The following is a 22,805-nucleotide window of genomic DNA, read 5'->3' on the forward strand; positions in this document are numbered from 1 at the left end:
TTTTGACAACAGAAACTGTACCAACTTTCTCTTAAATCTGCCTTTTTAAATTAGTAAATCAAACCCCATTGTATAGATTGTGGTTTTTAGTTTTGTTAGCACTGTTTACAGATGCATAGCTTAAAATAATTTTAATGGAAGTTCTTGGTTAAGAGCGATGGTTTTAATTTTAAGGAATGATAATATATCTAATTCTTTCAGAGAGTCTCTGTGCAATGCCATTTTATAAACAGTTGCTATCTAACTACAGGCGATCCCCTACTTAACGACACCTGATTTACAGACGACTCTTAGTTACAGACGGATCTCTCTGCCCACTGTGACCTCTGGTGAAGCTCTCTGGATGCTTTACTTTAGTCCCAGGCTGCAATGATCAGCTGTATGATATGTGTAACAAAGCTATATTTATAATCCTTGTTTCCATTACAGCAAAAATGTAATTTTGTAAAATTTGAAAATTGTTGCTGGGGCAAAAAGAAATTTTCTCGAGTTACAATTATTATAAATACAGTTCTGACTTACATACAAATTTAATTTAAGAACAAACCTAAAGAACCTTATAAGAAGATAATCATACAGCAGCTCTCTAGAACATCCCTCACCAGTTTGCCAGCCTAAACCAGCAATTATGAGCTTTGGGAATCATTAGCTCCTGGCACGTTATTTAGCAGACAGCAGCAAGTGCCGCTGTTGTTTTTTTTTCTCTATTGTGCATGTTATGTATAGTATGCCCTGATTTGTTTGAGCTAGCCAACATACTAAAAGCAAATGTATCAATTTAAAACATAGTAACATACTATCTTCTCGCTTGGCGGTGATAGAAGGATGAGATCACAACTTAAAAGGAAGCTGTTAGGATGTATGGTACTGCTCCAAATGTACAAATTGTTATTGGCTGCTTCCAATCTCTGGGCACTCTTGGCTTTTACATCAGAACTTGAATACAGCAGATATATCTGTATCACTCTCCATAATGCTGGGGAAGTATTTCCCAATTCACTCCTCACGGAACTCTAACACTGCATCATATGTTGAGAATATTTATAATATAACACAAGGGAATTATTCACCGTGTAAGTGTAGGAGATAGAGAGGTTGAAATAAGTTCATCACAGAGAACTGAGAAGATCAATCTAAACTACATCTATGTACAATTTCAGGAGTGATTAAAGGGAACCTATCATCAGAAATTGGCCTAATAAACCACTACCAGTATGTTATAAAGCAGCTGAACACTTTCTAGAAGATGTTTCTTTCTTGACCCTTTGTGGTGTCATCATCCAGAAAATCTACTTTGGAGTTAGTTGTATAGTCAGGGGCGGAGAGTTTAAAGGAAACCTACCACTGCTCGCAGACCACCCTGTAGGCTACTCAATGCTGATGCCGGCACATAGTTTAGTCAGGTGCCGAGAGCCATGACGTCACCAAGCTCTCGGCACTTATCGACGGCTGGCTGTGCGAGACTTAGTGTCTGCGCATGCGTGATACGTTTCCATGAGCACCTGAAGGAGGACGTGTAATATGAAGGAGGCTGGAATAATTAAACATCGGATGCCATCACCAACCCGAAGTTGACGTAGGGTAGCACTGGAGGGCTCATTTACATATGTAAGCATTTTTTTTAGCTAAACCAAAGTTCGTCGAGCCTAACTAAACTATTTGCTGGCATCAGCATTAGGTAGCCTACAGGGTGGTCTGCTCGCATGATTTAACTATGTGAGCAGTGGTAGGTTTCCTTTAATATTGAAGTCAAGCTCTCCCTGCCTCTGAATACCTTGTACCATGTGATTGACATTATGTACCAGACTTCAGGAGATCTGATCAATGATGTCCCTGGATGCAGGACCATCAATTACAGTGAAGGGGGTCTTCTAAGGCAGGGAAAGCTTGACTTCAGTGTTAAACTCTCCACCTCCTTGACTTCATAAAACCAGTTTACATCTAACTTTAAAGTTGATTTCCTGGAAGATGCCACCACACCTAGGCTTAAAAAAACATCATCTAGAAGCTGCTCAGCTGCTTGACAACATACTGCTAGTGGTTTATAAGGACAATTTCTGATGACAGTTTCATTTAAAGATAGAAATGTGGTGGCCTGACACTGGGTCAGCTATCCTTCTGACTTATTAGCTTAATGAGCAAGTGTCCCTGGTTTATCATTCTTGATTTTAATGGTAGATTTCCTTTAACCTTGATGTCGATTGTAAATGTGCAACATTTGGCTTTTCCATAAATCTAGGTCTGTAAACATCACTTCCTATTTTATATCTCTTGGTTTTTGTTGTCTTCCATAAATTTCGGTCTGTAAATGCTTTAATACTCCATAAAATAATACATAAATATGTGTGTTAATGTTCTTTCGCATCTGCTTATTAATGGGCGTTTGGAACATATGTTATTTTGCATTGCCACCTGCACGTTTTAGTTGCCCAGTATAATTTATTTGCATGAAGTCAATGGACTCATTTATATGACACTGTTGTTTTCCAGCACCCAATGGAAATCAATGTGCAAAGATAGCAGTGTGAACAGGACAGAAGTGGTGAGAGGACAGGCTGTAGCATACAGTCTCTCAGGTCAGCTTATAAGTCTTATTCAATTAGACTCGGAGAATTCAAGTCATTCGAGTGAAAGAAACTTGAAAGTTATGAGACATAAAATGCTAAAGAGAATTCACATGGAAAAAAGGATTTTCTTTACTGTTTGCTAAATTAAATATAATTCGGAAGGGCACATTCCCCTTGTGTGGTCTCACATAACTCCGAGGCTCAAGGAGATCTCTGAACAGTGTAATCTTTTACATGCCTATTTTCTACTCTCAATAGCAGCTAAACAGCATATTTAAAAGGGGACCTCACCTCTACTTGTATTCTACAGCTTTACTGCTAGAAATGGGAGGCTAAATTCACCATTTTTTTTTGTGGAGCACCTTTAACAAAGGGACTGCGACATGAATTGCAAGTTAAATACTGGGTCCGAATCAGTAGGACCATCCAACGGTACGTCCCCTAATTTGTGTCGCATGGAAGCCGGCGCAGTTGTGCCACAAAAGGGTTGCGTGTGACACAATAGCAGCATAGACACTTCTTAAAGGGAACCTGTCACTAACACACTATTTTACACTAATAACATGTGTCAAAAGCCCATAACATGACAAATGCATATGTGCTTTTGTCATGTTTGTGGCATGTGTACATCGGCTAATATCGTCATTATACCAACGTCCCTGGCTCCCTGCCAAGGTTCGCCTGAAGTCCCAGGGACTGGGATTGAAATTCAAACCATTGTCTGCTCCTCATCTTTTAGAGCTGCCCACACACTGAAACCCCCCCTCCATGTGACATCACGGACAAGCGGCCATTAGGAACCTGATTCTTAAGTGCCACCACTCTGTGATGTCAGCTCACCGCTGCATGCATTGCCAGTGCTTGCGTGGAGAGCTCTATCTCTCTGACATGAGTAGTGAGAGCCAAAAAGATACAGGTCACTGTGCAAGTGCCTACAATGCTTGCAATGCTGAGCTAATGTCACAGAGGGGCAGCCAGGAATCAAGTTTCCCTCCCACGGTTCCTAGTGGCCGCCCATCCTTGATGCCACATGGGGGTTGGGGAGCTTCAGTGTGTGGGCACCGCTAAAGGATGAGTTTGAATTTGAATCCCAGCCCCAGGACTTTAGGGGGACCTTGGCAGGGAGCCAGGTACGTTGATATAATAATGATATTAGCTGATGTACACATGCCATAAACATGACAAATGCACATATGCATTTGTCATGTTATGGGCTTTTGGCACATGTTATTAGTGTAAAATAGTGCGTTGGTGACAGGTTCCCTTTAAATATCTGTGCAAACCATTTAAGCCTAGAAGAACGTGCACAGTCCAACAAAAGTGCGGCACAAAGCCCTTAGTAAATGTGCCTAACTGTGACTTAATCTTAATTTTCTAGTAGCTTTTTTCTAGTTTGCAGTCCACTTCGAGCAACAATATGTAGAGGAAGAACTTCTCGGAAAGCTGTTTTACAAAAATGTTCTTTCTATTTATCTACGTCTAATTTGTTGCAAAGTAAGTGAGCATTATTGCTCCTTCAGTAGCATTCTCATTTCTAGATATCATTGGTTTTCACTTTTGGACTTTTGGTTTTAAAATACAAAATTGGATAGTTGGATAATTGATATGGATAGCTTTACATCAAAGGTAGAAATGTTTATGGAATATTGGACCAGTAAAACTATGCTGACTATGTTTACCAGTAAAACTGTGTAGTATATATTCAATGATCAATACGAAGAACACAAACCCATTAGAACAGTTCTTCCCCTAAGTTTAATGTTATTAATTTATTTCTTATTTGCTTCTTCAATTTCTGCAGTAGCTTTAATGCTTTAGCTGGTATAAAAGAGGAAATTACTTAGTAGTAACTTGTAACTTATCAGTCTATATACGTTTGGCATATGAGATCCTCTTACAATTGTCTCTACTGTCCTATAATAATACTCATCAGCTGAATAGGATATAGAATAGACTTGTCAATGGCATATTCTGTGTATAGCTGCTCTTAACCTTCACTATTGATTTCCGTAGCAAGTAACAAAAATCATGTTTTATTAAAGAATAAAGTGTTACAACATATTGTGTAGTGAGTGGTTTTCTTTATTTAGTCAAGAACCCTTTTTAAGTGTCACCTTGCAGAGCATCGAGCACAGGTTGACCTGAACCGAGACATCAGACACAATGGGTACTTTCTATTGTTTTCCTTGATGATTACTTTGTGCTGTTGCAGCTCATTATCCTTTTGGTTGTTTTAACCAATATTCTTTACTCACTTAACACTATGTATAAAAGTATATGTACAAGGTCCCTTGCTCACAAACATTATTTTCATGCAAGTGCAGTCCGATTTGTCATCGGATTGCACTCTGTCCGACACATAGATAGTCCATTCTAGTTTTCAGATTTATTTTTTGAGACTTTTTTTGGGCGCATTGCAATTTTTACGCCTTTTTGGGGACTTTTTGAATGTGCACTGAGGTCCGCCAGACATTTGTTTGTCAGTAAGACACATTAATCTTCTATTCCAGATGTTCTAAATGTCGCAAATGACATTTAACTTTTCAAATAGTCTAAAATTTTTGACATTTTTTGGCACAAAAAAACTCCAGACATAATCATACTTAAGGAGAACTTGGAAAATGGACATTTGTAACACATGTCGCAAAAAAAAGATCTGTAAATAAAAACCCATTTAACACAATAAAAAAGTAGCAGATGGAAAAAAAGGAAAAAGAGATAAGATAAATGACCCTCAATGAGTTTGTGAAAATAAGCTGACTGCACTAGGATGCATCCTGGTGTGGTCAGTTTGTCCTGAACGAATTTCAAGGCAGTAGCTGGGAAATTGTGATGATTTGATGATAAGAGCTACAAAAAATACAGATGGTTTGATCAGGGCCGGCATTAGGGAGCAGCAAACTGATCATTTGCACAGGGCCCCCTGTGCTAAAGGGGCCACTGCATGTGGATTTTTGTTGGCAGAGGATGTATTGCTCTTTTGATACCCATAATTCCCATATTGCTCCTTTAATGGGTGAATGCCTGGGTGAAGATGCTTATCATCTATCTCATGTCTATATATCTTTCTATATATCTATCTGTCTAGTTATCTATATCTTATAATTTGTCTATCATCTATCTATAGCTCTATATTGTCTTTCATAGTTATCTTCTATCATCAATCTACCTATCATCTGTCTATCTCCTATACATTCTCCTACAGTCCCATATTACAGATACTTACCATACTACTGGTTATAACTACAAAGTGTTATTGTGCAGGTCAAAAGGAGCCTCTTACTGACTGTGGCTGTTTATAAAATAGTTTTATTTTGGGGCCCCACTTTTAGTTTTGCCTAGGGTCCCTTTTTTTCTAAAACCAGCCCTGGGTTTGATAGCACTAGGATTGAACTCTGAACAAACTCTACAAATTGATCAACTTTTACGATTTGACACTGTTCTGCCCAAATATGGTTATAGTGATTATCTGTAATGAAGTTTAGAAGGTATATTCTAAGATATGGAAAAGAGGAGCAGTCAGTATCATATAATTTTTGGGAGATCATTGCCAGTATAGAAGGAATGGGAAAATATCTTGATTAAAATACCAGTACAGGTTAGAGATGAGTGAATCTCCCAGGTTTTTTCTTCTGTCTTCAGCTCCGGCTCAGCGCGCAGTCCCGTCGCACACACACCATGACGTCAGCTGCTTGCATGATGTCACTATGATGTGATAAATACTAGCAGTAAGAGAACTTTACTTCAAAGTCTATTTAGGTCCATATTCTTTCCTTACTTGTCCTAATATACGTTTGTCAATCCGGATACCTATTTTAAAGGATGTTAAGGAGATTGTCATGGCTGAGTGTTATCAACTTACCAAATCCATTATTATAAAAAGGAAGTAACAAAAATAATTTAAGATTTTTGTTGGTAGCATCACATACATGGCCATCACATAAGTAAGCCATTAAAGGGGTTGTCCTGGGCCATACAATAGCTTAGACTGGGTGTTGGATTGTTAGAGATCAGAACTAAAGACAATGCATTCTGCAGTGCATCAATACTTCCATTTACTGTGTACATAATAGGTACGAGCAGTTCCCAACTTTCAGATGGATCCCTGTGCACACTGTGACCTCCGGTGCAGCTCTGTGGATGCTGCTAGTGTAGTGCTATCATCTATAGAATGGAGTGTCTACATAAATGCTGACTCAACTCCACATTAAGCATTATGGTTTATTGGTAATGCGAACAAATAAAACTCAATAAAAATAATTAAAGTTATGGTCCTTGTTAATGCGTTTCGGTAAATTTTTTAATTTTTGGTGGGCAGCCATTTTGTTTTGTTTTACCGCTTTTTGTTTTGTTTTACCATTAACATACCTCCTGTAAGTTTTGTTAACCCCTGATTTACAATTAAGTGAGTATTTTGATTTGATATGTTAGGATTCAATTTTGTATATACTGTACATGTATATGATTTATGGTGCAGCCTATAAGCTTTACCATTGGCCAGTACTATACACCTGTTGCATATATAAGGTTGCCTGCTCTAAGCACCATTTGATTAGTCCTAAGGTTTTGAGAAAGGGGTGTTTCCCGAAACGCATTAACAAGGACCATAATTTTAATAATTTTTATTGAGTTTTATTTGTTTGCATTACCAATAAACCATAATGCTTAACGTGGAGTCGAGTCAAATTTCAGTATTAATGTAGACACTCCATTTTATAGACGTTACCGCCACATTTTGTCTATTTTTGTTGTTTTTTTCCTATGTTCGTCTGAATGCAACCTAATTCAGCAAAAAATCAAGAGAAAAGAAAAAAGAAAAAAAAAATCCTAGCCCCACATGTAATAAATGTATTTCTAGAAATCCTCTTCAGTGTTTATTTCTTTAACCTGATGTAATTGGTTTATTATACTTTTAAATGTTTTATAGACAAATTTATTTCTTTTGTATATAACATTAAAGGAAGAAAACTCAACAAAATGTGTAGAAATTTAGGAAATGACCTAACTATTTTTTTAAGCAGATCAAAGGTTTTTTTTTATTTTCAGAAGAGAAATTCTATATTTTCTTTACATATCATGCAGTGAAGTTGTGTGATATTTTATGCCCCGGAAAGAATGACCTCAAAAAGACTGTTGTGTATGTATGGTTTCCAGGAGCATTAGATACTTCTCATCTTACTGGATTATTATGTCTATTGAAATTCTATGTGCCTTGATTTCATTTTTTTTTTTGTTTTAGATTGAAGGATTATTTCTTTGCAAACGGGTAATCGAAGTTCAAAAAAGCAACTGTACGTGAAGCATGATCTATACGGCCTCAGCGTGAGCAGGGCAGACTTATTCAGGTTGATTGTTCTCTGTGCCAAGTTTTCAAACCACAAACTATACATTACAAATACCCCAGTTAATGCTGTCCACAGCTGGAGGGCTGCATATTTCAGCAATTGGTAAAGTATAGCATTGTGTCCTCATGTGCTCCCTAAAGTCATGAAATAAATACAAAAAAAATCTTAATGAAAGAAAGGAAACAAGGGGGGCCCAAAATGAGGCAGAAAAAGGGGGGCACACAAAATTTAAGCCTCCGTTAATGTAAATTCACTTTCTATAGTTTATGTGATTGTTATAGAGGGGGAAGAATGCACATGCATTTTATGTTACTGTGCACATTGGTTTTATTACTAGGCAACAACCCAGAGGATATTATGGTAAATCTGTTATGCTTCCCGTGCTAACATACATAAAAAGCCTGGGTTATTGCAGAATTCCTTAACTGCTTTATACCCTCTAAGAAGCTGAAGGAGGACAAATCCCCAGGTCTCATTGCAGTGGGAGAGGAATTAATAGCACTGGGAACACTAGTATCCTGTAAAACTTTGCAGTTGGTCACATAGGAGTGATAATAAAAGCTCATCTTATGTCAAGGCATTGGGGGTAGTTGTATTATGTGGCTACAATTTGTAAGTATGTGTATGGATCTAGAGGAAGTAATTCATTCTGTTTTGTTTTTAATTTTTTTTTGTTTTATTTTTTATATAAAATAAATTTAGATTTTATTTTACATGTTATATTTTATTGGTACTATACTGATAATTTTCCATATTTCTTTTACTGCTTATACAATATGGCTATAAATGTGCTGTGTTTTTGGTCCCCCTTTAATTTAAGCCTTCACTCTTTCCAGAATGAATACCTAAGATTTTCAAGTCAATTTGGGGCTATTCAGCCAAAATAGTAGTTCTAAGCTAAGACACCAATGCTGGACTTGATAACTGTATTTAGCTCACAATCAGCATTCTGACATTTTATGAAGTTGTATTCAGGGCTTTGTTTCATGTCATTAAAAACATAAATTTTTGCATATCACTTTGCTTAAAATCTTTAATATATCATATAAGAAAAAAATTCCTTATTGGGTTTCTCTCTCCTTTGAAACTGAGAAATCTCTGCTGAATCTTTCTTTGAGCTGTATCATGTGCATGACTGACCACACTGCTTGGAACAAAGCTCCTTGCATCATAGTGATATATGATGCAAGGAGTCCCTACTTCCCTGCTAAACTGCAGTGTCATCAGTGTAATAATTACAGTGTTGGAGCTGCTATCACTATGATGCATGGAGTCCAATCCCTGCCAGTATGGTCAGTCAGGACACTGCATGGTCTATGATTCACTCACCAACCATTCTAGTATATGGAAGTCCATAGAATAAAGCAGAACTTTATTAAAGGCATCTTAGTAGCTAGTGAGAATTAAAGAGAGAGCCTGCAGAGGAGACATCTGCATAAAAAAGTCACATTGTATAATTTGAAGGGGATTTCTCAAGTGCTGGTATATTATGTGGCCCATAGATCGCGCCAGACATACTCAAAAACTCGGGTCTCGTATATATCGGGTGCAGGGCCCAACCCACGACCGCTTGTACGACATACCACCCTAGATAAATACCCCAATATTGTTCCTTCTCATAACTTATTTAAAGTTTGTTGAAAGGTTAAACACAGCCCCTCCTAGACCTAAGGAAACTCGACAGACGGACCTCTCTGCCTATGGTGACCTCTGCTGAAGGTCTCTGGATGCTTTACGTTAGTTCATGTCTGCAATGAGGGGTCTGGAATGAAGCTTTATTTATAATCCTTGTTCCCATGACAGCACATTATTTAGAAAATCCAATTACGATATGAAAAATGTTACAATTATAAAGTATACCTGTCCGGACTTACATACAAATTCAACTTAAGAACGAACCTAAAGAACCCATGTAACCCGCGGACTGTCTGTAAAGTTTATGTTCATGGTTATTTTTTTTTCATTTATCATTAAAAAATGCATAATTTAATACCTAAATAAATATGATACAATGGGGGACATGTATCATAGTTTTGTCTCTCTGTGGTGAATTTTTTGGCAGCTCTTTTTTTCTCAAATCCACATTGACACAAGCCATGTTAAGGGAGTTATATACAGGAGAGGACACAAGCCATGTGAGGGGGTTATATACAGGCAGTCCCCGGGTTACATACAAGGTACTGTAGATTTGTTCTTAAGTTGAATTTGTATGTAAGTCAGAACTGTATATTTTATCATTTTAATCCCAGCCAGAACTTTTTTGGTCTCTGTGACAATTGGATTTTAAAAATGTTGGGTTGTCATAAGAATCAGGATTAACAATGAAGCTTCATTACAGACACCTGTGATAACTGTTACAGCTGTTTATTGTAGCCTAGGACTAAAGTACAATAAATTACCAGTATCCAGAGGTCCGTTTGTAACTAGGGGTCGTATGTAAGTCGAGTAAGTAGGGGACCGCCTGTACAGGAGAGGACACAAGCCATGTGAGGGGGTTATATTCAGGAGAGGACACAAGACATGTGAGGGGTTATAAACATGAGAGGACACAAGCCATGTGAGGGGTTATATACAGGAGAGGACACAAGCCATGTCAGGGGGTTATATACAGGAGAGAACACAAGCCATGTCAGGGGGTTATATACAGGAGAGGACACAAGCCATGTCAGGGGGTTATATACAGGAGAGGACACAAGCCACTTGAGGGGGTTGTATACAGGAGAGGACACAAGCCATGTCAGGGGGTTATATACAGGAGAAAACACAAGCCACATGAGGGGGTTATATACAGGAGAGGACACAAGCCATGTGAGGGGGTTATATACAGTAGAAGACACAAGCCACGTGAGGGGGTTACATACAGTAGAGGACACAAGCCATGTGAGGGGTTATATACAGGAGAAGACACAAGCCATGTCAGGGGGTTATATACAGGAGAGGACACAAGCCACTTGAGGGGGTTATATACAGGAGAGGACACAAGCCATGTCAGGGGGTTATATACAGGAGAGAAAACAAGCCACAAGAGGGGGTTATATACAGTAGAGGACACAAGCCATGACAGGGGGTTATATACAGGAGAGGACACAAGCCATGTCAGGGGGTTATATACAGGAGAGGACACAAGCCATGTCAGGGGGTTATATACAGGAGAGGACACAAGCCATGTCAGGGGGTTATTTACAGGAGAAAACACAAGCCACATGAGGGGATTATATAAAGGAGAGGACACAAGCCATGTGAGGGGGTTATATACAGGAGAAGACGCAAGCCACGTGAGGGGGTTATATACAGTAGAGGACACAAGCCATGTGAGGGGTTATATACAGGAGACGACACAAGCCATGTGAGGGGTTATATACAGGAAAGGACACAAGCCATGTGAGGGGGTTATATACAGGAGAGGACACAAGCCATGTCAGGGGGTTATGTACAGGAGAGGACACAAGCCATATGAGGGGGTTTTATACAGGTGAGGACACAAGCCATGTCAGGGGGTTATATACAGGAGAGGACACAAGCCATGTGAGGGGTTATATACAGGAGAGGATACAAGCCATGTGAGGGGGTTATATGCAGGAGAGGATACAAGCCATGTGAGGGGTTATATACAGGAGTGGACACAAGCCATGTGAGAGAGTTATATACAGGAGAGGATACAAGCCATGTGAGGGGGTTATATAAAGGAGAGGACACAAGCCACATGTGGGGGTTATATATAGGAGAGGATACAAGCCATGTGAGGGGTTATATACAGGAGAGGATACAAGCCATGTGAGGGGGTTATATGCAGTAGAGGACACAAGCCATGTGAGGGGGTTATATACAGGAGAGCATGCAAGCCATGTGAGGGGTTATATACAGGAGTGGACACAAGCCATGTGAGAGAGTTATATACAGGAGAGGATACAAGCCATGTGAGGGGGTTATATACAGGAGAGGATACAAGCCATGTGAGGGGGTTATATAAAGGAGAGGACACAAGCCACATGAGGGGGTTATATATAGAAGAGGATACAAGCCATGTGAGGGAGTTATATACAGGAGAGGACACAAGCCACGTGAGGGGGTTATATATAGGGAGGATACAAGCCATGTGAGAGGGTTATATACAGAAGTGAAAACAAGCCATGTGAGGGGTTATGTACAGGAGAGAATACAAGCCATGTGAGGGGTTATATACAGGAGAGGATACAAGCCATGTGAGAGGGTTATATACAGGAGAGGACACAAACCATGTGAGGGGGTTATATACTGGAGAGGACTCAAGCCATGTCAGGGGGTTATATTCAGGAGAAAACACAAGCCACATGAGGGGGTTATATAATGGAGAAGATACGAGCCATGTGAGGGGGCTATATACAGGAGAGATCACAAGCCATGTGAGGAGGTTATAAACAGGAGTGGACACAAGTCACGTGAGTGGGTTTGATACAGGAGAGGACACAAGCCATGTGAGGGGGTTATATACAGGAGAGGACACAAGCCATGTGAGGGGTTATATAAAGGAGAGGACACAAGCCATGTGAGGGGGTTATATACAGGAGAGGATACAAGCCATGTGAGGGGTTATATACAGGAGAGGACACAAGCCATGTGAGGGGGTTATATACAGGAGAGGATACAAGTCATGTGAGGGGGTTAAATACAGGAGAGGACACAAGCCATGTGAGGGGGGTTATATACAGGAGAGGATACAAGCCATGTGAGGGGGTTATATACAGGAGTGGACACAAGCCATGTGAGGGGGTTATATACAGATGAGGACACAAGCCATGTCAGGGGTTATGTACAGGAGAGGACACAAGCCATGTGAGGGGGTTATATACAGGAGAGGATACAAGCCATGTGAGGTGGGTATATACAGGAGAGGACACAAGCCATGTGAGGGGGTTATATACTGTACAGGAGTGGACACTTCTGTTAATTTGGGATTTGAGGCCGTGTCCTGTATTTTCAAACACTCTAGACACACCCCAGGGCAATGATGACATATGAGGCTGCGATCACACGTGGTGTTAAGGATGCGGTCAAACATTGCGTTTTGATTGCGTTTTGAAACTTATTACAACAGCTGAGGAGAGGTGATTTGCCTAATTACATTACTGTTAACATTTGCAATTACAAAAGACATAGTAAATGCATAGTAAACGCAATGGGGGTCATTTACTAAGGGCCCGATTCGCGTTTTCCCGACGTGTTACCCAAATATTTCCGATTTGCACCGATTGTACCTGAATTGCCCCGGGATTTTGGCGCACGGGATCGGATTGTGGCGCATCGGCGCTGGCATGCACGCGACGGAAATCGGGGGGGGGGGGCGTGGCCGAACGAAAACCCGACGTATTCGGAAAAACCGCCGCATTTAATAACCAAAAATGTGTCCCTTGGGAAGCGCTTACCTTCACCTGGTCCAGCTCGGCGTATTCCGGTGCGTTCAGATGATTTTCAGCGAAGCAGCGCCACCTGGTGGACGGCGGAGAAACTACCTTCAGAAATCCTGTCCGGACCCGAATCCTGTTCAGAGAACGCGCCGCTGGATCGCGAATGGGCCGGGTAAGTAAATCTGCCCCAATGCGTTAACTTCCTCAGCTGTTGTAATTGGTTTCAAAATGCAATTAAAGCGTAATTAAAACGCTATGTGTGACTTCACCCTTAGAAGTAACCAATAAATAAAAAAAAAAATGAAATGCTAAAATTTCTGAATTTAAAAAAAGAGGTTACTGTGCAAAATTTTAACATTTAATGCATGTGAAATAATTCCAATTTACTTGTGAACATAGGGTCCATGAAAAAAATCCTTCCTTTGCACCTGCCCTGGACCAGGTGCACATTTGCGCCTAAAAAGTCGCTAAAACAAGCCAAAAAAGTGATACATAAGTGAAAAGTCACACAGAACATCTGGGAAACAATGATACATAAGGCACAATGACAAAATGAGACAATTTGACTAGCAGAAATAATTATACATGTCCCCCAATGAGGTAGTTTATTACAAACATTTTATGCAACCTTCAAAATATATTTAATTTTTTATTCTTTTGTATTGTAGTAACATTTTTATTTTATTTGTAACTTGCTGTATATATGTTCCTTATAGGAAAAATATCAATATGCTTTTGCATTATTAAAAAGAAACACTGAAAATGCTGTAAAAAGCTAAAAAAACAAAAGTCAAAATGCTAGAATTAAAAATGCTGTGGGCCTTAGAGTACATTCAGACAACCGGGTGCTCGCCCGGATTGGATCCCGGACAATCACAGGGCAGGGAGAGGTGAGCACTCCTCACCCTTCCTCCCTCCATAGGATGACGAGCGGCCACACTGCAAAGCTGCCAAAATTAAGGGCATGGCATTGTTCTCACTGTATCATGACCGGAAAACATAGAAGTTCATGGGGGCCGTGATCTGGTAGCAAATTATGTGACTAGATCACTACCTCCAAATTATGTGACTAGATCACTACCTCCAAATTATGTGACTAGATCACTACCTCCAAATTATGTGACTAGATCACTACCTCCAAATTATGTGACTAGATCACTACCTCCATAGCAGCCGTCTGAATGAGCCCTTAGACCAAGGATATTGGGGACAGAATTATTGAGGAAAGTCCACAGCAGGCAATATGCAGAGAATCCGGCTGTGGCAATGACCAGCTGAAAACAGCTGCTTTCTGCTGTAACTTACTGCCAAAAGTTTGCACCAGGGATGAGGAATGGAGGGGCAAAGGTCATTCTTTGAATTTTAAAGTTTAAATCCCAAAATTAGAATCTGCACATATTGGTATACTGTCTAACCCGCAATGCTTTCACTACAAACGTCATTCATATACATGTTTAAAGCGTCTACAGATCAGAGCTATGTGCAATCACTCATTGTCCTTGCAGTTGTTACTTCAGACCATCGATAAACCCCTGAAACACTTCGCCTCTAAGTTTCTTTTTATAATCCGGTTGACCATGTTCATTTTTCTTTTTTGCTTTGTTAGAAATGTCGAGAAATATCGGCATCTCTAATGCTGAACGTTAGACTTCATTAAGATTTGCTTCATGTTTGAAACATGACTTTCTATAAACAAATACCTCCTGGATTACAGAACCAGATGCCAGTTGCCAGGAGAAAATCTCTTGAACGTTTTGCTATTTCAAAGCATTATATGTCCTCACAAGCCCTCTTTCAGTTGGGAAAGTGAATAGATTGCTTCCTGTGCCTAAAATAAAGGGTTTTATTCTTAAAGAGCAGAAAAAGGAGCTGAGAGGAAACTCTGTTCCCTAGAGATGTGGGCTCATGCCAATTAAATGCATGTGGAATCCATACAGCAGATTTATTGGGGAATTTCTCACTGTTATCAAGAACTTTGAGCGTAATGTGCTTCTCCACATATGTGTGTGATAACTTGTATTTTTATGCAGGAAAAGTTCTAATTTTTTTTTTACTATAAATACAAGAAATATTTCAATTTCAATTATTACAAAACTCCATGGATTGTAGTTTAATAAGAGTTGACTGAAAATTTGGTAATTTTACTCTGAATAAACTGGTGAGGAATGCAGTACTACATGTGTATTGTAATCTCCAGAAGTCTCATATACCATAGAGGCAGTCCATGTGGTTTCCGTACATCTCTTGGAAAGATTGATCCCATTCCTGTTTAGTCTTATCCTATTTCCGACTGTTTAGCTGTTTATTGTGCTAAAACCTGGCATCAATATGGAGTCCCCATACAATAATATAATAATAATCTTTATTTATATTGCGCCATCAGGTTCTGTAGCACTTTACAGATTGCAAGGAACATATACAAATAGAATAAGACATTATAGAGTAAACAACAGTCATATGGAACAATAGGATTGAGGGCCCTGCTCGCAAGACCTAACAGTCTATGAGGATGAGTTGGGGGAAGGGGGGGGGGGGTAACAAAAGAGGTATAAGAACTTGTATAATGGTTCAGCCAATTATTATTATTATTTTTTATAAGGGAATGGAATAAAAATAATTCAATAAAAATTAATAAATGCTGCTGCTTGAACCAGCCATCTTATATACAAAGTAAATGGGACTGCAGAGAAGCATTTTCCGGATAACAGACAGGGGGAGTACCCGGAATTGGCTAATAATGAGTTAAAGTTTCATGCAGTTAGTGGGTATGATAGGCCTGTCTAAATAAATAGGTTTTTAAAGCACGTTTGAAGCTTTTGGAGTGAGTATTAGTCTGATAGAGCGGGGTAGGGCATTCCAGAGAAATGGTGCAGCTCTGGAGAAGTCCTGGAGACGTGCATGGGAAGTTCGAATTAAGGAAGAGGATAATCTAAGATCACTAGCAGATCGAATAGTACTGGTTGGACGATAGACATGAGAGAGGGGGGTGCAGCGCTATGAAGAGCTTTGTGGATGAGGGTTATTAATTTAAACTGTATTCAGAAGGAGACTGGCAGCCAGTGCAGTGACTGGCACTGACTGGAGGCATCTGTGTAGTGTTTGGCCTGAAAGACGAGCATGGCTGCTGCATTTAGAATAGATTGTAGAGGAGAGAGCTTAGTAAGTGGAAGACCGATTAGTAGGGAGTTACAGTAGTCTAGACGAGAGTGAATCAGAGCTACAATTAGTGTTTTAGAGGTTTCAGTTGTGAGAAATGGGGGGAAATGGGATGTTTTTAAGGTGCATCCGGCAAGAGCTGGCAAGAGATTGAATATACGGTGCAAAGGAGAGGTCCAGCACAAAGCCAAGACAATGGGCCTGCTGCCTCAGGGTTATGATGACATCACAGACAGAAATGGAGAGATCAGAGTTAGGTCGGTAAGTAGAAGGTGGAAAAACAAGTAGTTCCGTTTTGGAAGGATTAAGTTTCAAGAAGAGAGAGGACATGATTTTAAAGACAGTCTCTAGTGTTTTGCAGTAAGGCAGAAGTGATATTATGTGCAGAAGTATATAGCTGGGTATCATCAGCATAGAAATGATACTGGAAACCAAATCTGCTGATGGTTTGTCCAATGGGGACAGTATAGAGGGAAAAGAGAAGAGGACCTAAGACTGAGCTCTGGAGTAGAGAGCCAAAACATACCAAGTGGGCATGGCCTAGTGTTTCCACATTATCGTTCACATTTATGTGCATTTTTAGGTGCAATTTTTGGCTCATGATAGACCAGGTAAAAATTGGTCTGAGAGCAAAATTAAGGCACAGTACATGTAACATTTGGGCGCACACTTCATGACTGTCGACTGTCTCCGATGCCGACAGTCGTCCTTGCGGCACAATTAGTAAATCCCCCCCCATTGCCTGTTGTAACCAATCATAGCCCAGAGCACATATTAATGACCTGTGGCAGAATAGCAACCAATCACGGCGCAGCTTCTAACTACCACAGCAGCAGCAGCAGACAAAGACTCCTGTATTTGGTGGGTAATAAGTGGATTTTGGAAAGCACAGGGTGAAAGTGTTAGCTCCAAACCAAGTCTATGACGCTTCCGGAGTGACAGAGAGCGTCTGTGCAAAATGTGGTGATTGTAAAGGCGGTGGTACAGATTCCTTTAGCGGACATAAATACATACATTCATGCACACACACAAATACACTCAGATTTATATATTAGATTGGGGTTTTGTGGCGTGAAGAAGTCTCAAAAAAGTTGCATTGAGATTTTTTGCGACAAAAAAGTCACATTATTTGTGACTCCTTACTATTGTGGCCTAAACATAGAACTACTTCTAGTACAACAACCTGCTAAGCCAGATTCTTGCCTTGCTGCTTTTTTAAAAAAAGTTGCATAGTCTCTCCAGTCCCTTCTGGTTTATGTGTATGCATTTTGCATGTTTTTTTGCGACTTTTTGAAAAAAAAATTCTCAGAAATAAAGTAGACCAAAAGTACATTTAATAAAGGGCCAAAGCCACTTTAATGAATTCAGCTGCAGATTCTTCTATGCAGTGGTTTTGGAACTTTTCATTAAAAAGTCACAGTTATGGTTACATCAACTTCACATACATCATACAGGAAGTCACCATTCATAAATCTGGACTTGCATGACTTTGCACTGGCCAACAGAATGATATATGTTAGTAAGTGCACTTATGTTAGTGCACCCCAGGTCTACGTCACTACTTCCCTAGTTTTGAACTTCTCCAGTCTGCCTGTTAGTTTGGTGCTGGTCCTTGGCCGGCCCTACAGATCCACCGCTCATGCGCCCGTGCACGGCCGGCTAGCACTCAATCACACCAGCACTATGTACATTACTGGTGCATGCGGGAAAGTTTGAAACTGGGGAAGTGGTGACGTAAGGCTGGGAACAGTGTTTTGGGGCCGAGCTTGAGTGGATCGGGAAGCTCTCCCTCCTCCTTGGCTAAATAAATGACAAAAAGACGACAAGAAGACTAAAAGTACGTTTTATCACACAGCAGCAACTTAGTAACACGATTAGAAGCATTGAGATGGCTCTACAGTGCTCTCTACGATACCGTCCAAGGTTTATTTAGCTGATTGGAGGTGACAGGTTCCCTTTAACTGGTTAAGTCAATGGAGACATTTATCTACAGAATGAATTAGTAAACTTCTATGAGGCATTTAGCACAGCATATATCCCTCATCAAGCTAGACTTTAAATAGGACCTAAAGTCATCAGACGTGTAGCCCCTATTCTGTAGATAGTGATTAATGTCTGTATTTACTTGTTAGCATTATGGTTACATAGAAACCCTAAATAGAAAATCACATATTTCCTGCATCTGGTATGGTTAACATATTACAAATAACATTACAATGTGACTGAAAGTGCTGGATTAAAGCTTTATCGGAGTTGATAAAAATAACAGCAATGATGTTATTATATGCTTAAAGGGCACCTGTCAGGGTGATTTGGGACACTAAACCACCCACAGGTCATTAGAGGGAGTCTGTCTCTCTGTGCCAATTATTAAAAAAAAACTTTTATGCGTAACTCGGTTTATACGTAACTAGGAGTTTAGTGTCTGACTGATGGAGATTTGACTGGTGGGTCCCTGAATTGATGTCCCAGGTCCTCTTATCTGAACAGATTGGTAATGCTCAATTCAATTTATGACTTACAGACGACCCCAAGTTACAAACGGGCCTCTGGATGTTGGTAATTTACTGTATTTTAGCCTTAGACTACAATAAACAGCTATAACAGTTATCGCAGGTGTCTGCAATGAAGCTTTATTGTTAATCCTGGTTCTTATGACAATTCAACATTTTTAAAATCCAATTGTCACAGAGACCAATTTATATTTTGGCTGCGGTTACAATTATAAAATATACAGTTCTGACTTACATCCAAATTCAACTTAAGAACAAAGCTACAGAACATATGTTGTATGTAACCCGAGGACTGCCTGTACTTTTTTCTTCACCCACATTGATCGGACATGTTAAGAGATGTTTTAAGGAACACACTTGTTTTTGCTTTATGATCTAATAACTATGACAGATTTTCATAGTTGAACTCTTTTCCGAGGATCCTTGTTTTAGAAAATGGAGTTTTATGTTGGACATTTACAAGAATAAAAAACATTTTGTGAAGGACCTAAGATGATTCAGGTTTTCAGCTGAAGGAGATAAAGTACAACATTGCAGTTAAGGGTCTTCCCAGTCATCTGCATTTTTTCAGGAATCTCGTGAACTCCCTTTGCTCTCCGGCCAGGAATCTTAATATTGTCCTATTTGTGCTGGTCACATTTTGCCAGAGCATGTGGCTCCATCCTCACAGCCTGCGTGCCTTGTAAGATCAATGTGATGTATTCAAGAACCATTCTGCCTTGAAAAACATAGTCATCTGAATTATTTCCTTATACATCAAAGTGAATAATTTCCAGTTCACAAATAACTAGTCTGTGCAACAACAAGCCAAGTATAGACCCATGTGTCCTATTATTTCTACAAACAATGTGATGCCTAGTTGCCTTTTCCTCTGCTGGTTTTGGACAAAGCGTATATACTTAGCCGACCTGAGTATAAGCTGAGAAACCTTATTTTATCACAAAAAAATGTGAAGACTTATTGCTTTTTGCTTGTTTTTTTATGTTTTTTTTTGCGACTGTTTGTGTTTTTGTGACTTTTCACTGTGACTGATGTTCTGTGTAACTTTTCACTTATGTATCACTTTATTTGCTCACTTTTGCGACTTTATAGGCAGAGGAAGAATTTTTTTTTTCGTGGACCCTGTTTTAACATTTGAATTGGAATCAGTTGAAATGCTTTAAGGCTGCGTTTGCACGTGGCGTTTACATTGCATTTTTAAAGGCATTGCAGAAACGCATACGTTTTACATTTTACCTTGCTTTTGGCTGATGAGAAAGTGCTTTTTCTTCATTGCTGGAACTGTAAGCAGCTGTAAAATTGTTAGCAAAGTTGCTTTCACTTCCAACAGCATGGAGAAATGCTTTCAAACCAATCAAACACATGGTAACATGTAAAACGCATGCGTTTCCACAATGCTTTGAAAAACGTATGTTGTTCACATGTCATCATCTCACTGGGGTGTGACTAAAGTGCTTAAAAATGCAGGCCACTGCCTCACATCCAAAATTTACAGTATTGTCCACTCCTGAGACACTAAAATTTTTTTTTTAAAAAATGCCAAAAGTTGCACCTGCTAGGGCTGGAAAAATTAGATGTATCACAAGAAAAAAGACATCATCATACGTAGGACGCAAAAAAGACCTACCAAAAGTCTCAATTACATAAACAAAAGATACATGCCCCCCCATTGACTCGAATATAAGCCTAGGGTGGGAAATGCAGACATTACTCTTTAGTAAAATGTAGCCTCCCTTCATTGTAAAAAATGTTTAGCACCCTCCCCTCTTAAATGTAATGTCCACTGGCAGCCTCACATTACTAATGAAATGTCCAGAAGCCTATTCTTATTTAAGAAGATGTCCACAGTCCCTAGTGAATGCAATGTCCAGCAGAGCCACCCCCACAGTGAACAAAATGTCTAGCAGAGCCACCCCCCCATGAATGGAATGTCCAGCAGAGCCACCCCCATGAAGGAAATGTCCAGTAGAACCCCCCTCATTGAAGGAAATTTTCAGTAGAGCCACCCCGCCAATGAGTACAATGTCCAGCAGAGCCATCCCTTCTATGAATATAATGTCTTGAAGAGCCATTCCCCCATGAATACAATTTTCAGCAGATTTCAAAAGGATAGAACTGATATGAAAAAAACAATCATACAGTGTACACTAATAGGTGTACACCACCAAAATATGAACAAAAATTAAAGGGGAGACAGGGAAAGAAGGGAAGGTAAGATTCCCAAGAACAGTTCGCAATATCCAGCAGAGCCATCCCCCCTATGAATATAATTTCCATCAGAGCCATCCCCCCTATGAATACAATGTCCAGCAAAGCCACCCCCATGAATACAATATCCAAAAGAGCCACCCCCTATGAATATAATGTCCATCAGAGCCATCCCCCCTATGAATACAAAGTCCAGCAGAGCCACCCCCCTATGAATATAATGTCCAGCAGAGCCATCTCCCCATGAATGAAATGTCCATGTTTTGTCCATGTTTTTCCAGTAACATTATAATGTAACACAATCTTTCACTTCCATTCTAAACTTAGTAAGAATTAGATCTACTGGTTTTGAGACCTGCCTTGCTGTCTAAGACTAGCACTCCTCACCTCGCACCTTGCACCTCTCCCCTCTCCATTGAATGCCGAGTGGCTATGGCTGGGCCACTGTTTGTCACCGTCTCGGTGAGACTCCGAGTGCTTATCATGCTGTCACTGGGTGCCATAGAACTCTATGGGGCTGTGATGCGGCCGCAAATGTGCAGCCATATAACCAGCCCCCATGTGGCTATGTGCATGGGGCCTTAGTGAGACTGCATTTATTGATTTTGCCCAGACGTTGCCTAGTCTCAATTGTCTGTGCTTTATGATGAGAACAATAAGAGAACATCATTACACTGCCATTTTATAATGCAATTAAAGTTACAAAGTATTTCTAATCCTCAGATAACACCAGCTTTAACACTTTTATTGTCATTTTGCAAACAGACTTACACTATGTATTCTTTTTGCAGGAAACTTTTAAAACTGTGAAAAACACTTTGCATACAGAATGTAGGTGAATTTCATTATATTCGCTCTGAGACAACTGGAATGAAATATTCCCCCCATTATGTTAGTTTTATGTGAATCAGTATGAGAGGATATTGCAACCTTATATATTTAAAGTACTACATAAAATTAAAATTTAAAGGGCATATTCAAACATGGCGGATTTGGTGCAATCCATGTAGAATCACATCCTTACCAATGGGTTCTGCATGTACCTGTTGTAATGCTATATGACGGAATTCATTATTACTGTTGATGGGCATTTCATTTTATGCAGCTTAAGTTAAGCATACTTAGAACCTTAAATACATTTGTCCATAAGTAAAATGAAGGAAATTCTATTTGTTAAATACTTAGATGATGCAAACCTTTACCTTGAGCCCAACAAGAATGTTATCTTCCACCCTACATTATAGTGGTGTGAAGGAAACAGTGACATTTCGGACCCCTGAAGGGTAAGCAAGGTCACTTAGTCCTCCTTTTATAGACAATCCCAGAACGCACGGGTTCTGAGAGGTGCTGGAAGTGATTTACATATGTCCACACAACTTCCGGATATGGCACAACAATAAATCACAGCCCTGAATGGCTATAAGACCCCTTTCACTAGCCTCAGTGAAACAGAACCTTGTCAACCTAATTAATCTGCCACCAGTTCTCCTTTAATATAAGCCTGGTCCATCATGGGATTATATAGGGTGAGGAACCAACCCGGTAGCATGTATATAACCGAGAAACCTGGATGTGAGATTCCTTTACATTTTGTGTAAACTACGCTTCTATGGAAGAATATAGTGCCCTGCA

General features: G+C 39.8%; 1 long non-coding RNA gene across 4 annotated transcripts in view; it reads left to right on the plus strand.

Moving 5' to 3' along the window:
• The window catches only part of LOC140120620 (uncharacterized), a 69,515-nt gene extending 47,509 nt beyond the window's left edge, over window positions 1–22,006 (plus strand). Inside the window, exons 3-4 of one of the 4 annotated variants that reach the window (XR_011853911.1) lie at window positions 7,807–7,858; window positions 21,965–22,006. This is a non-coding gene — a long non-coding RNA (uncharacterized lncRNA). Of the gene's footprint in view, window positions 1–2,490; window positions 2,577–7,613; window positions 7,705–7,806; window positions 8,031–21,964 lie in introns of those variants that run through there. The other 3 variants (XR_011853910.1, XR_011853912.1, XR_011853909.1) reach the window with 3 other exon arrangements.
• Window positions 22,007–22,805: the final 799 nt, after the last annotated feature.

Source organism: Engystomops pustulosus, chromosome 3 (assembly GCF_040894005.1).
Source record: "Engystomops pustulosus chromosome 3, aEngPut4.maternal, whole genome shotgun sequence".
Taxonomy (NCBI): Eukaryota; Metazoa; Chordata; class Amphibia; order Anura; family Leptodactylidae; genus Engystomops; species Engystomops pustulosus.